Consider the following 12,975-nt stretch of genomic DNA (forward strand, 5'->3'; position numbering starts at 1 on the left):
TGAAGGTGAGTGTACATAAAATGCAGATAATAAAGTTTATTATCCACACTGGATCCATGGGAGTTAGAGTCTAGCTCACCTCAGTCAGTACTGCCTAAACACATACATAGGTGGATCTACAGATATATATCTTACACATAGATAAAAGTGTATTGCGATGGTTACATAAAGTCATAAACATTAAAAGAAGTATAATAGCACACTTTTGGAGAATAATTAAATTTTGTCACATTCTTCTCCTATGGAAAAGTTATTTTTATTTTAAATATAAGGTTGTGATAATCCAGGCTCACCTCTCAGGTTCTGGTTGTCATTTTTTTTTTAATTTTATTTTTTTAAAAGATTTTATTTATTTATTTGACAGAGAGAGACATAGCGAGAGAGGGAACACAAGCAGGGGGAGTAGGAGAGGGAGAAGCAGGCTCCCCGCGGAGCAGGGAGCCCGATATGGGGCTCTATCCCAGGACCCTGGGATCATGACCTGAGCCAAAGGCAGACGCTTAACGACTGAGCCACCCAGGCACCCCACTGGTTGTCATTTTTAACCATAGGTATAAATTCTCTGAAGAGTAGTTACTGCTTCAATAGTACAGTGTAAATCAAGATATCCACTTAATGTAGCATATAACCAAGTAGTTATCTTAATTTTTAATATATCATGTTTCAATCACAAGGCCATCTGCCCATGAAAATCTGAGCTTTTGTAAGCATGTCATATGGCATCCTTCTCAATGTAACTCATATTTAAACAAGTAAAATGGAAGCTGTTTTTCTAGGTGGAAACTCCAGGGATATACTGTGTTCTACACATCTGTGGAGCCAACCTACGTATTTGTTTAAATGTTCAAGAAGGCCAGATTACATTATCAGCAAATATAACAATCTTCAAAATGATAGAAAAGATAGCTGAGAATTCATTTTTATTTCATGTAAATTTAGTGCTATTAAAAATTATGACATGGGCAGGGTATGGGATGAGGAGCCATAAAATATGCTTGTTTTTAATGGTATTGTTACACACTATAACCATATCACTACTTCTCTAGGAATAGGCCACAAAGAATCTTGTCTACTTTTTATTGGTATCCCGTGCCTTGGGCAGGTGCTAAACAGTGCATGATTCTTCTTTTTGTCTCAGTCTCTCACTTTCAAATAGATCTTGATTTGTAGAAGAAATAATGGGGTCTTCCTGCCCACAGACTAGGGACTGCATTAGCTATTTGTGCATATTATCTCACTTAATTCTTTTTTTTTAATGTTTTATTTATTTATTCATTAGAGTCAAAGAGAGAGAGAGAGGCAGAGGGAGAAGCAGGCTCCCCGCCTAGCAGGGAGCCCGATGCGGGACTCGATCCCAGGACCCTGGGATCATGACCTGAGCCAAAGGCAGACGCTTAACCATCTGAGCCACCCAGGCGCCCCTTATCTCACTTAATTCTTAATGCAATCCCATAGGTGTTGTTATATGAAGAAAATAATGTTCAAAGATTTTAGAGGATGCAGATCAAGGTCACACAGCAGTTACAAGTGCCAAACTTGGGATTTGACACTCAAAGCTTCTCTTATGCTATGTAGCATTTCTAAGTGTGTTAAGTTTTTTGTTTCTTTTTGTTTTGTTTTGTTTTTTAGAGTTCTTAGTTGTCATATAGTCATCTAGTAACTCAACAAAAAGCCATGGGATAGATGCTAACCTAAACTTATATTTTAAAACTTTTTAAAAATTTTCTTGAGTAAATCATTCAATAATTGGCCTTCATCAATTGTCAACTATTCTATTTTAATCTTTATCCATTCAACAGGTAGAGATCTACTATGTCCTGGGCAGTGAGAGTATATATAATGATATACTTTTCTCTTAATAAACTTACAGTTTAACAGGAAAAGAAAAAAACAAATGACACAAATGCATTTTGTGATAAATGCCATGCTGGAGTTATAGGTAAGATGTATAGGACCATATGAGAAACTGTGGAGAATCCTTGAGTTATTAGGATGTCAATTCTAAGAGAAGAGTCCTAAGGAGCAATAGGAGTTGGCTAGATAAAGGTGGGAAGCAGAGCCTTCCTGACAAAAGAGGTAACATATAACAAGGACTTGCATTCAGAGAACAAGTATCTTAGGTTGTCTGGAACCCAGAATTTGGGAGTGGGTATGATGAGATATGAGGGTGCCATAGTGCTGTGGGGGAGAAAAAAAGAGCGGTCCCCCCTCTCATCTTGATCCTTCATTCTTGCTAGAGAACCAAAATAATTGGTCTAATACAAGTTTTAAATAATCAAATCAGGGGCACCTGGGTGGCTCAGTTGGTTAAGCGACTGCCTTCGGCTCAGGTCATGATCCTGGAGTCCAGGGATCGAGTCCCGCATCAGGCTCCCTGCTCAGCAGGGGGTCTGCTCCTCCCTCTGACCCTCTTCCCTCTTGTGCTCTCTGTCTCTCATTCTCTCTCTCTCAAATAAATAAATAAAATCTTAAATAATAATAATAATAATCAAATCAATGAAAATGTATGTATTAGCAAGCGAGAGGTGCAATGGATCTCAGCCTAGGCAATTTTTTCCCCTAGAGGACTTTTGACAATGGAATATTATAAAACAGAATGACAAATTATAGAATGATTGTTGGGTAGAATGAAAAGAGCACTAAAGAAATCCCTTCCGCAATGGATGATTTATATATCCATTCAATAACAATATATTAAGAACATAGCATATTCCCAGTACTAGCAATAAGAAAAGCAGGAAGCAAAACAAAACCTTAAAAAAAAAAAAAAAGTTCATTCTAGAAGACAAAGGCCGATAAATAATTATCATATGGCTCTTGGATACTCTAAATTACTTACCCAATATCTTCTTCCTCCATTCTCAATAGAGCCCTGATTTTCATTTTTTCCTCCTCCATTAAGTCATGATTCCTAATGTTCTGATTAGGGTAACCCAGTGCTTCTCAGCTGGGGGAGATTTGTTCCCATGGGACATTTGACAATATCTGGAGAAACTGTTGATTGTCGTGATTTTTATGGGGTGGCATCTAGTGAGTATAGGACAAGAATGCTACTGAACATCCTACAATACATTGCAACCTCCCCTACAACAAAACGAAAAATTATTTGAATCAAAATGTCAGTAGTACTGATGTTGAGAAACCCTGATGTAATAGTTAGGAGCATAATCTGTCTGGTTTTGAATTCAGCTCTACATATGCTGGCTAAGTGACGTAAACAAGTTTCTCTTCTTTTGTTTTAACAACTCTATTAAGGTGTAATTAACATACAAAGAACTTCACATACTTATTGTGTACAATTTGATGAGTTTGAACATATGCAAACACCCATAATACCATCACTCTAATCAAGGTTATAGACATATCCAACACCTCCCAGAGTTGCCTTATGTCCCTTTGTTTTTGTTTTTGTGGCAGAAACACAACATGAAATCTACCCTCTGAACAAATTTTGAGGTGCATAATATTGTATTGTTAATTATAGCCACTACGTTGTACAACAGATCTCTAGAACTTTTTCATCTAGCATAACTGAAACTTTATACCCATTGAATTTCTTAACGATGTGCTTAATCTTTTAGTGCTTTATTTTCCTCATCTATAAAATTATAATAATAGTTCCTATTTCACAGTATTATTTTAAGAGACTGGCATACAGCGGACTCAATAAATATTAGCTGGTATTAAGTTCTTCATGAATCAGGGAATGGGTCTATTTACAAAATGGATCAAGGTTGTTTGAAGCGTAATGTGCCATTGACAATTCAGTTTTCTTATTTCCTTTTCAGGGTTTTGGCCAGTGTACTTGTTTATATTTGAAGTTTACATTTTGTTGTTAGTCCAAAACTTTTTCCCCAGAATATACTGGGTGTAGAGAAACCTACAATTTTTACTCTTAAAGTAACCTAAGTTTGCAAACAAACTTGAACTAATTAATTTGGACATTTAAAATTGTGACTCTCTAGGGCTTGTCAAAATATAGCTTTCACAAAGTGAGAAAAAAATAAAGTTTGCTAATCATTCAAGATATCACTGGAGAATATTTATATTTTTCGGGAGTTAAATTTTTTAACTTTGAAAAAACCTTTATATAAAATAATGTGTCAATTAGAAATACTTCATCTACTTCATTCTATTAAAGTAAAATATCAAAGGACTTCCAGAAAAAAATGTAACTTCATTCCTATTCTTTAATAATTCAAAATTAAAAAGACATTTCCCTGCATTATACATGAAATACTAAATAGGAAATAGTAAATCTCTGCTATACCTAACCAAGATTGTAACCAGAAAACAAACAGCTACATATATATCTGTATATATGTGTATATGAATATATGCATATATATGTACATATATGTATATACATATCATCCTTTATTACCAATTTTGCAAAACAAATTTTAAAAGTTATCAAATGCAGCTAGATGCTAAATAGTAATACTAATAATATCCTTACATGTATTTAATATTTGGACATTAAAACTATTATATTTTAAGTTATGCTTCAGAAACTATCAAAATTAGATTTAGAAAATGCTAAGAGAGTTTACATAGAAACATTTGTCTGAATATATTATTGTTTTCCATGAGTATCATAATATTATCCAGAAAATTTAGTTTCAGAAATAATCCCAAATTACATTTAAAAATTTGGATTTGACTGTCAACACTGTAAATAAGTAAAAGTAATTGAATAAATGTTCTTTTTGAAATGAGGTTCAAACCTCAAGAACAACAACAACAAAAACTGTGTGCCACTTAATATTTTTAACACTGTGAAATAGAATCATTTTTTGAATTTTGAAATTATAAAGTTCTTCATACACATAGACACATATAATGATGCATAACTATATAAACAATGTAATATCCATGCTTTTTTTAAAGAACAGCTTTTTTCTTCTTTCTTCTATTGTTTGACTTTGCTTTTTTGTTCTTTTTTTCTTTTATCTTCAAAACAGCACCATTCTGCACACCTGACTCTCTCAAGAACTTGTTAACCATATAGTATGGACCCTCCTCTATTCTTTTCATACTTAATCTTACAATAATAGGGATATGTTATAAATGTGTGCATGCATACACATACATATACAAAGGGTTTGGGGTCCCTTGGGCACTTTACACAAACATGTATACTTCACTCTTCTGCACGTTGCTTTTTTCACCTGCGACTACTTTCTAGTTAACTCTTAAAGACTACTGTTACTTCAATTGTATTGTTTAATGGGCCCGCAATATAGTTGCACAATGAATGTTCCCTAATTTATTTCACCTTTTCTTATAGATGATCATTCAATCTGTTTCCAGGTTTGTTACTACCTACATACACAGATGCATATATTTGTATTTACCCGATATTGTTTTGTTTTCTACAACATCGAATCCCAGGATGACAGTGAAAACTAATCCTGAATTATCTGAGAGGTGTTTGTGACTATAATAAAAGTATTTATGAGAATTATTGAGCTGTCCTATGGAGTAAGAATGCTGTACAGCTTAAAATATATCTTAAGTCATATAAACGTCACTGTATTCAGAAAACAAATAACAAATGTGAAAACACTGAGTTTAATTTTAAGTCTTTCCCCTAAGAAACTAAAAAAAAACATTCATTTGCCTTGTGGGTCTGGGAACGGTTTTTCTGGGTCTTAAGTTATCCAAATTCTGCTGCCATGCTTCTCCCAGGATCATCATCACCAGCACACTCCTGTTATTTACAGAAAATCCGCAGCCTGGGTTTATATAATTGTTCAACAGTCCTATTAGGCACCAACCATTGTAACTCTATGCTGACATGTTGCCTCCCTTTAATATGCTCAGCCCAACATGGACCACTAGGTACTTCTACTGAAGAAGAGTTTGCACTTCCCCTTTTGCCCTCTTCTGCTCGGCTCTCTGTGCCTCTCTTACTCATTGCCTCTACAGTCTGCTTTTGCTACTGTAAAGGGAGGTATTCTCTCCTGCCAGTTTTTTACGCAAAGAGTACTTTTTTTCAGACGGAGTCTGGAGTGAAAGCTTCCTTGGTTGGACACAAACATGGGCTCATGCTTCCTGTGTGCCCCCCCATCACACAGGCCCCGTAGCTGTTTAATGAGTTCATGCTCACAAACTACATCAACTTCACTTTCACACACTTTCATAAGTTTTCTACCCCCTCTTGAAAAAAATAATAATTTTGCCTTTTTGCTGAGTTGATTGGATAAGAGTAAATAATTATTTCGTGAGTGAGGGTTAAACAGTTGTTTATTTACCCTTTCACATAACCTCTACCTGGGTTCTTTACTAAATGGAATAAACCTGTGATCTAGTAAATTAAGTGGCAAAATTTGAAGCTAGAATTCTTTGCTTTTATCAAATAATGTCACAATTAGACACAGGAGTACATTTTCTTACATTGTGTGCACACTTAAAAAATGTATTTTAAAATTCCATTAAATGCTGGGGTTTCTTGCTAGCACTGTTTAAAAAAGACAGCAAGTATGAGTGTGTGCATGTGTGTGTAATTTTATCGAAAGATATAGAACATTTAATATTTATTTTTATTCATAGTTTTCAGGCTTTACAAGTCCTGAATTGGGGCCTTTGTAAAATCTGAAATTAGACCAGCATTTAAATAATTTCCTAAAAATACTAAAATTGATTCATAGGTGTGATGTTTTTGAGAAGCTTAGATTATTTTATTTTAAGCATGGCAGTTTTTACTCATTATTTTATCCTTGGTGCATAGGCTGGTATTGAGCACATAATAAGCATCCCATGAATGTTGAGAGTTAGATGAATGAATGCCATGATTTTGAAGGCTGGGATTAGCCTTTGAAACCAATTAGAAAGAAATTTCAAAGACCAAGAAACAGAACTTGGCATCTTCTCTATTACCCATCTGAAGGCAGTGCTAAACAAAATAGAATATACTCTCTAAATTTATCTTTCTTACTGCTGAGATCAATTTCTTTCTTTAAACATCCAAGAGTCTGTCATTATTTGTTCCACGGGCACACACAGAGGGGTGTTCTGGCAACCACTGTTAACACAAGTTAGAAATTGCTTAAAAGAGGGAATGTCCTCATGTCTTTTGCTAATGTTTTTAGGGCATATTTGATGGCCACAAATGAAATTCAGTCATAGTCCTGTTATCGCTGAGGCAGGTTCAGTTGGCAGTTTTCTCTACCAGACCCATGAACTTTCAGATTAATAGCAATTGGGGCAAAAATATTTCACAAGAATTTTACAAAGCTACATGATTATTTCTCTTTTTGCAATATTTATTATCTGTAAGCTTTTTGATGCTTGTATTTCTAAATACCAATGTTTTCCCCCAAAGACATAAAGCAAACAAAAGCAAATTATTAGTTGTTCTGTAAGAATCCAAGGTTTGTGATTACAAAGGGGAAACAGACCAGGAATGTCACAGACAAGTTTTGCATTCATTTGTAAATTACATTTATGAAATAGATGTTTTTCTAAAAAATACATGAGAAAATTTTCTAAATTGAATCATATTTTAATGCACTTAAAGTTCTTATTATTAGAGGTTAGCCAGGGATGTTTTTTGTAGTGCTGATTATTACTTCATTTATCTCCATTTAAATAAGTGGATATATTCGTGTACCAGATTTTATTTACAAAGACAAAACATACCTATACATTATGTCTTGCACCCACCGTGTAATATAATTGTTTTATGTATTAGTTATTTTTAGAAAGTATAATCTCAATATAATCAGATTAATTATATGTTGCTATAGCCCTAATGATCTCCTTATTATAATAACTTCCTTAGAAATTCATAGTTTGAAGCCAACCACAATGTAAGATCTGAAAGTTGATGGACTATCATAAGTCTAGATCTCATATTGAGTAGAGTGATAGACTATACTTTGTAGGTGCTTATCTGATATTTGAGCCAACCTTAATTTTTTCTTCAGCAGCATGTCTGATTCTTTCCCCTGGCTTGGAAAAACAGTGACTCAACTCTCAGACTGAGGAGAGTAAGCTATCATCCTCTAACACTTCGGAAAAGAGGGAAGATCTGCTTGCAACCCTATCAAGGTCAAGGGAGAAAATTCCTGCTTGTCTTTTTAACAGTCTTGTTTGCAACAGACTGGATATGCCCTTTTTGGGGATCTATCTATATTTATGAGGAATCAGTATGACTTTGAGAGATGAAATTTGATATATTCATCTTCCTTAAAAATATATTATATTAAAACACAAATATAATACTGAAAACTAATCACAAAAAAGGGTAAGAAGATTAGGAGAATAACCAGAGTCTGTATCCTTGAGAAAATTTACATTCTCTGTGATTTTTATGGTGATGTATGCTGTCATGTTTTGGAATATTTAACTCATGTTTAAAGCTGATTAACCCCATAATATCATTGACCCCTTTGGCTTAACTCAAGGAATAGAGCTAATAGATAAATCCATATTCCATATTAAAACAATCTCTGAGGATTCATTGAAGCATTCATTTTTTTCCTGCTGTTAATGACAGGCAACTGAGAGCTCAGATTTCCAGAAATATCCTCCATGAGGCAAAATTTTAGAACAGGGACCTAGAATCAACTTAGGTATTCTCTAGAATATTAGAATTAACCAGAATAGACTTTAAAAATCGAGTCCAAACTTGAATTACAAAAGTAGTTCTAAAAATTATTCAAGGAAATTATTGAAGGAAGTAATTGAAAGTTCAGAGAGAGGAAAGATATATTCTCTTTGATTGAAACGAACAAGACTCATTATGCTATTTTTGAATAAATGAATGTAAAATTGTGAATAAGCAAGGTGAAACAATATTTAGAATCGGGTGTTTGAGAAACCAAAGAAATAATTCATGTTATAATTTTGACAAAACTTCTTAACAAAATTAATGAGTTTTCTTATAACTTTAAAAATCTAAGATAACAAAAATAAATGTTCAATGTGTCTTGAAAGAAAATGGAGGTATGTAACATTAAATGCAACAAAGGGTGAGGTATTGAAATGTAATGAGTTAGAGCTTTGTTAGTTTTCTTGATATCCTCAGAGGACAGTGGTATTCCTAATGACGGATCCCTTTCCTTTAAACTAAAATTCCTCTGCAATGGAGGCAAATTGTTTTCAGTTAGAATAAAGAAATCCTTTTAAAATAGTAAATTTCTTTTCTATTATATAGTACTCAACAGGCAACCTCTTGATCTTCATTTCTCTGAATAAATCTTTTCACTTGGAAGGGACTATGGTGAGCAGGTGCCAAGTTCTCCTACCCAGTTGTAAATTATTAGCATTCTGGCTTATAAATCAATCTCTTTTAAGTATGATCACTGAGAATGAGAGACTGATCACACTTGGATATACCAACAAAGTGAGCATCTGAATCAGGAACGCTGGGACATGGTGAATCTGTGAGGGTGTTAACTTCCCAGCAAGGCCTGGCCTGAACAATCAGCTGACTTTACCCATCACGTTATTATCTGGAGGTTCAGGGTGCCTGCAAATTTCAAAGCCATACTCCAGGATTATAGAATGGTACTGAAAGCTATAACAAACTCTGCAGATTTATAGAATCAGTATACTACAGAATTTAAAAGCCCACAGCTTAATGAGTAAAGTGGAGATTGGAGTGAATGCATAAATTAGTAAAAATAAATATCCATGGATTATTTCAAATGACAGGTCATTAAAAGCTTTTGGAGAGACTTAGTGAAGATGATGCCATAGAAAGATCCTGAACTCACTTCATTCCATGAACACAAATCTACAGCTACATGTCAAACAATCCCCTCTCAAAAGAACCAGGAAGCTATCTGAACAGCACCTCTGCAACAAAAGATAAAAGGGCCACACTGATGGGCGCCTGGGTGGCTCAGTTGGTTAAGTGACTGCCTTCGGCTCAGGTCATGATCCTGGAGTCCCGGGATCGAGTCCCATGTCAGGCTCCCTGCTCAGCGGGGAGTCTGCCTCTCTCTCTGACCCTCCCCCCTCTCATGCTCTCTATCTCATTCTCTCTCTCAAATAAATAAATAAAATCTTAAAAAAAAAAAAAAAAAAAGGGGCCACATTGAGACAGGGAGAAAGGGCAAAGACATGGTCTTTCAAGAAACCTCACTCCAGGCTCTGCTCCCACAGTGGGGAAGGATCTCATACTGTGGAGCTTGTCCCTGAGAAGCAAGGCATTTGTGTCCCACATGCGGTATCCCAACCCTTGGGAACTGCACCAGAGAGATGAACCTCCAAAGCACCTGGAATTAAAAACCTATGAGGCTGGGTGCCTGGGTGGCTCAGTTGGTTGGGTGACTGCCTTCGGCTTGGGTCATGATCCTGGAGTCCCAGGATTGAGTCCCATATTGGGCTCCCTGCTCAGCGGGGAGTCTGCTTCTCCCTCTGACCCTATCCCCTCTTGTCCTCTCCCTCTCTCTTGCTCTTTCTCTCTCAAATAAATAAAATAATATCTTAAAAAAAAAAAAAAAAAAAACTATGAGGCTTACTTCTAAGAGAACCATAGGGCACAGGGAATGGAAAATTTGTTCTTAACGGACTCACACAAGGACCCACTTGCCCTGGGACCCAGTACCAAAGCCACAGTTTGAAAGATGCCTAAAACATACGCAAAAACAGTCACTTGTTATTCTTAATGTGTCTGCTAGAGAGGTAGGAATCTGTTGGGACTCTCTCCAGGGCTGGAGGCCATAGTGGGCACCATTTTTGCATTTTCCTTCTGCCTCGGTGGTGCCAGTGCTGGGAGATGCCATTTTTTTGCACCACCCCTCTAGAAAACTAGCCTTAGTGGGAGTCCCCCCCCCATGCACAACAGCTGCAGCCTAGCCCACCTCATCCCAGCCAGCAAGCACCTGCAGCCCACACTGGGCATGACTTATTAGCATCTGGCTATGGTGGCCAGAGAGAATTGTGTTTCTAGGCTTCAAGGGTCTAAAAAGAATCACAAAGACAGTCCTTTACAGGTTACTACCAGGGCACTGCACAAACATTAGACTGAAACATACCCCCAACCCTCATGTGAAAAAGGCCTATTTTCTTATTTTGGAGTTTCAGACGGAGGGACAGACCCCGGGTCAGCCACACATCCAGAGGCTAGAGAAGCCCCCCAGCCCAGAGAATGTGCCCTCCCTCAGCCTCTCTGCAGCTTGCTGATACTTCTCAGAAAGGGGCTTATACACACAACAAAAGCCACAATTTTTGCAACTGTTACCCAGGAGACGCTTCCAGATTTCCCGGTTTGGAAGTTATATACACTTCCAAGAGTACATATATTTATACTTTAAAACTGCTGCCTGAGAGTCCTGCTTACAATTAGCCTGAAACTAGGCACTGTCTGAGACCCTTTCCTTTGGAACAACGACTTGGCATACTCTCAACAACTGGGACCTAACTCAACAACTGGGCATACTCTTGGCATATTCTCAACAACTGGGACCGAACAAGAATAGATCAGGCTACTTTGAAAATCACAAAGGGCCAAGAAACAACAAAAGCTAGGGTAAGGTTGAACAATAAGTTCAGAAGATAAAGAAGGGTATTACATAACAATATATACACAATGAACTACTACTCAGCCATAAAAAAGAATGAGACCTTGCCATTTACAACAACATGGATGGACCTTAAGGGTATTATGCTAAGTGAAATAAGTTAGGCAGAAAAAGACAAATCATGTATGATTTCACTTATATGTAGAATCTAAAAAACAAAACAAATAACACAAAAACTCAGATACAGAGAAAAGTTGTTACCAGAGGAGAATAGAGTTGGGGGGATGGGCAAAATAGGTGAAGGAGTTCAATTTTAAGGTGAGAGAAGGTAACCTAAAAAAAAGGCTCTGAATGCCTGTGAAATGGATAACTTGTTTAAAGATAGAAAAGCAGGACATTGAGCACTGAGTTACAAGGAAAGCTGGTTTGGTTGTAACACAATTCCAAATTACCTAAAGTTGATATTTTTTTTTTTCTCAATTCCCTGATTAAGGCAATTTACAAAGCCATTTTGAATGCCCCGGTACATTCAGTTAGATTTTAGGCAGCAATGTTTTTTATTGTAAAAGATTCTGGGGGTGCCTGGATGGCTCAGTCAGTAAAGTGTCTACCTTCAGCTCAGGTCATAATCCCAGGATCCTGCGATCGAGCCCCACGTGGGGCTCCCTGCTCAACTGGGAGCCTGCTTCTCCCTTTCCCTCTGCCCCTCCCACCTGCTTGTGCTCTGTCTCTCTCCCAAATAAATAAATAAAATCTTTAAAATAAATAAATAATTAAAAAAATAAAAGATTCTGTATCCAGGCCTTCCATTTGGATCATAGAAAACAAGCAAGTGATTCACGGGGCGCCTGGGTGGCTCAGTCGTCTGCCTTCAGCTCAGGTCATGATCCCAGGGTCCTGAGATTGAGCCCCGCATCAGGCTCCCTGCAGGAGGCCTGCTTCTCCCTCTCCCACTCCCCCTGCTTGTGTTCCCTCTCTCGCTGTGTCTGTCTCTGTCAAATAAATAAATAAAATCTTTAAAAAAAAAAAGATTTTATTTATTTATTTGACACAGAGAGAAAGCACAAGTAGGCAGAGAGGCAGGCAGAGAGAGAGGCAGAAGCAGGCTCTCCACTGAGCAGGGAGCCCGATGCGGAACTCGATCCCGGGACTCCAGGATCATGACCTGAGCCGAAGGCAGTCACTTAACCAACTGAGCCACCCAGGCGCCCAATAAATAAAATCTTAAAAAAAAAAAAAAAAAAAAAAACAAGCAAGTGATTCTTTTTAACAAAGATGACAAGAAAGTTATTGATATGATATCTCTCCTGTCTGTTATTAACATTGTTTACATAAAACAAAACAGGATGCTTTATTTTGGGTTACAAAATCTAATTATGAGTGTGACTCCATAGTTCTATTAGAAAAGTACAGATATGGTTTCCAAGTTAAAGTCATTTTAAGAGTGGCATTGTTCATGTTTACTGATACTTAGACATAAAGTTAATCTAGAGAAGAT

The sequence above is a fragment of the Mirounga leonina genome, unplaced genomic scaffold (assembly GCF_011800145.1).
Source record: "Mirounga leonina isolate KUSES-001 unplaced genomic scaffold, KU_Mleo_1.0 Mir_169, whole genome shotgun sequence".
Taxonomy (NCBI): domain Eukaryota; kingdom Metazoa; phylum Chordata; class Mammalia; order Carnivora; family Phocidae; genus Mirounga; species Mirounga leonina.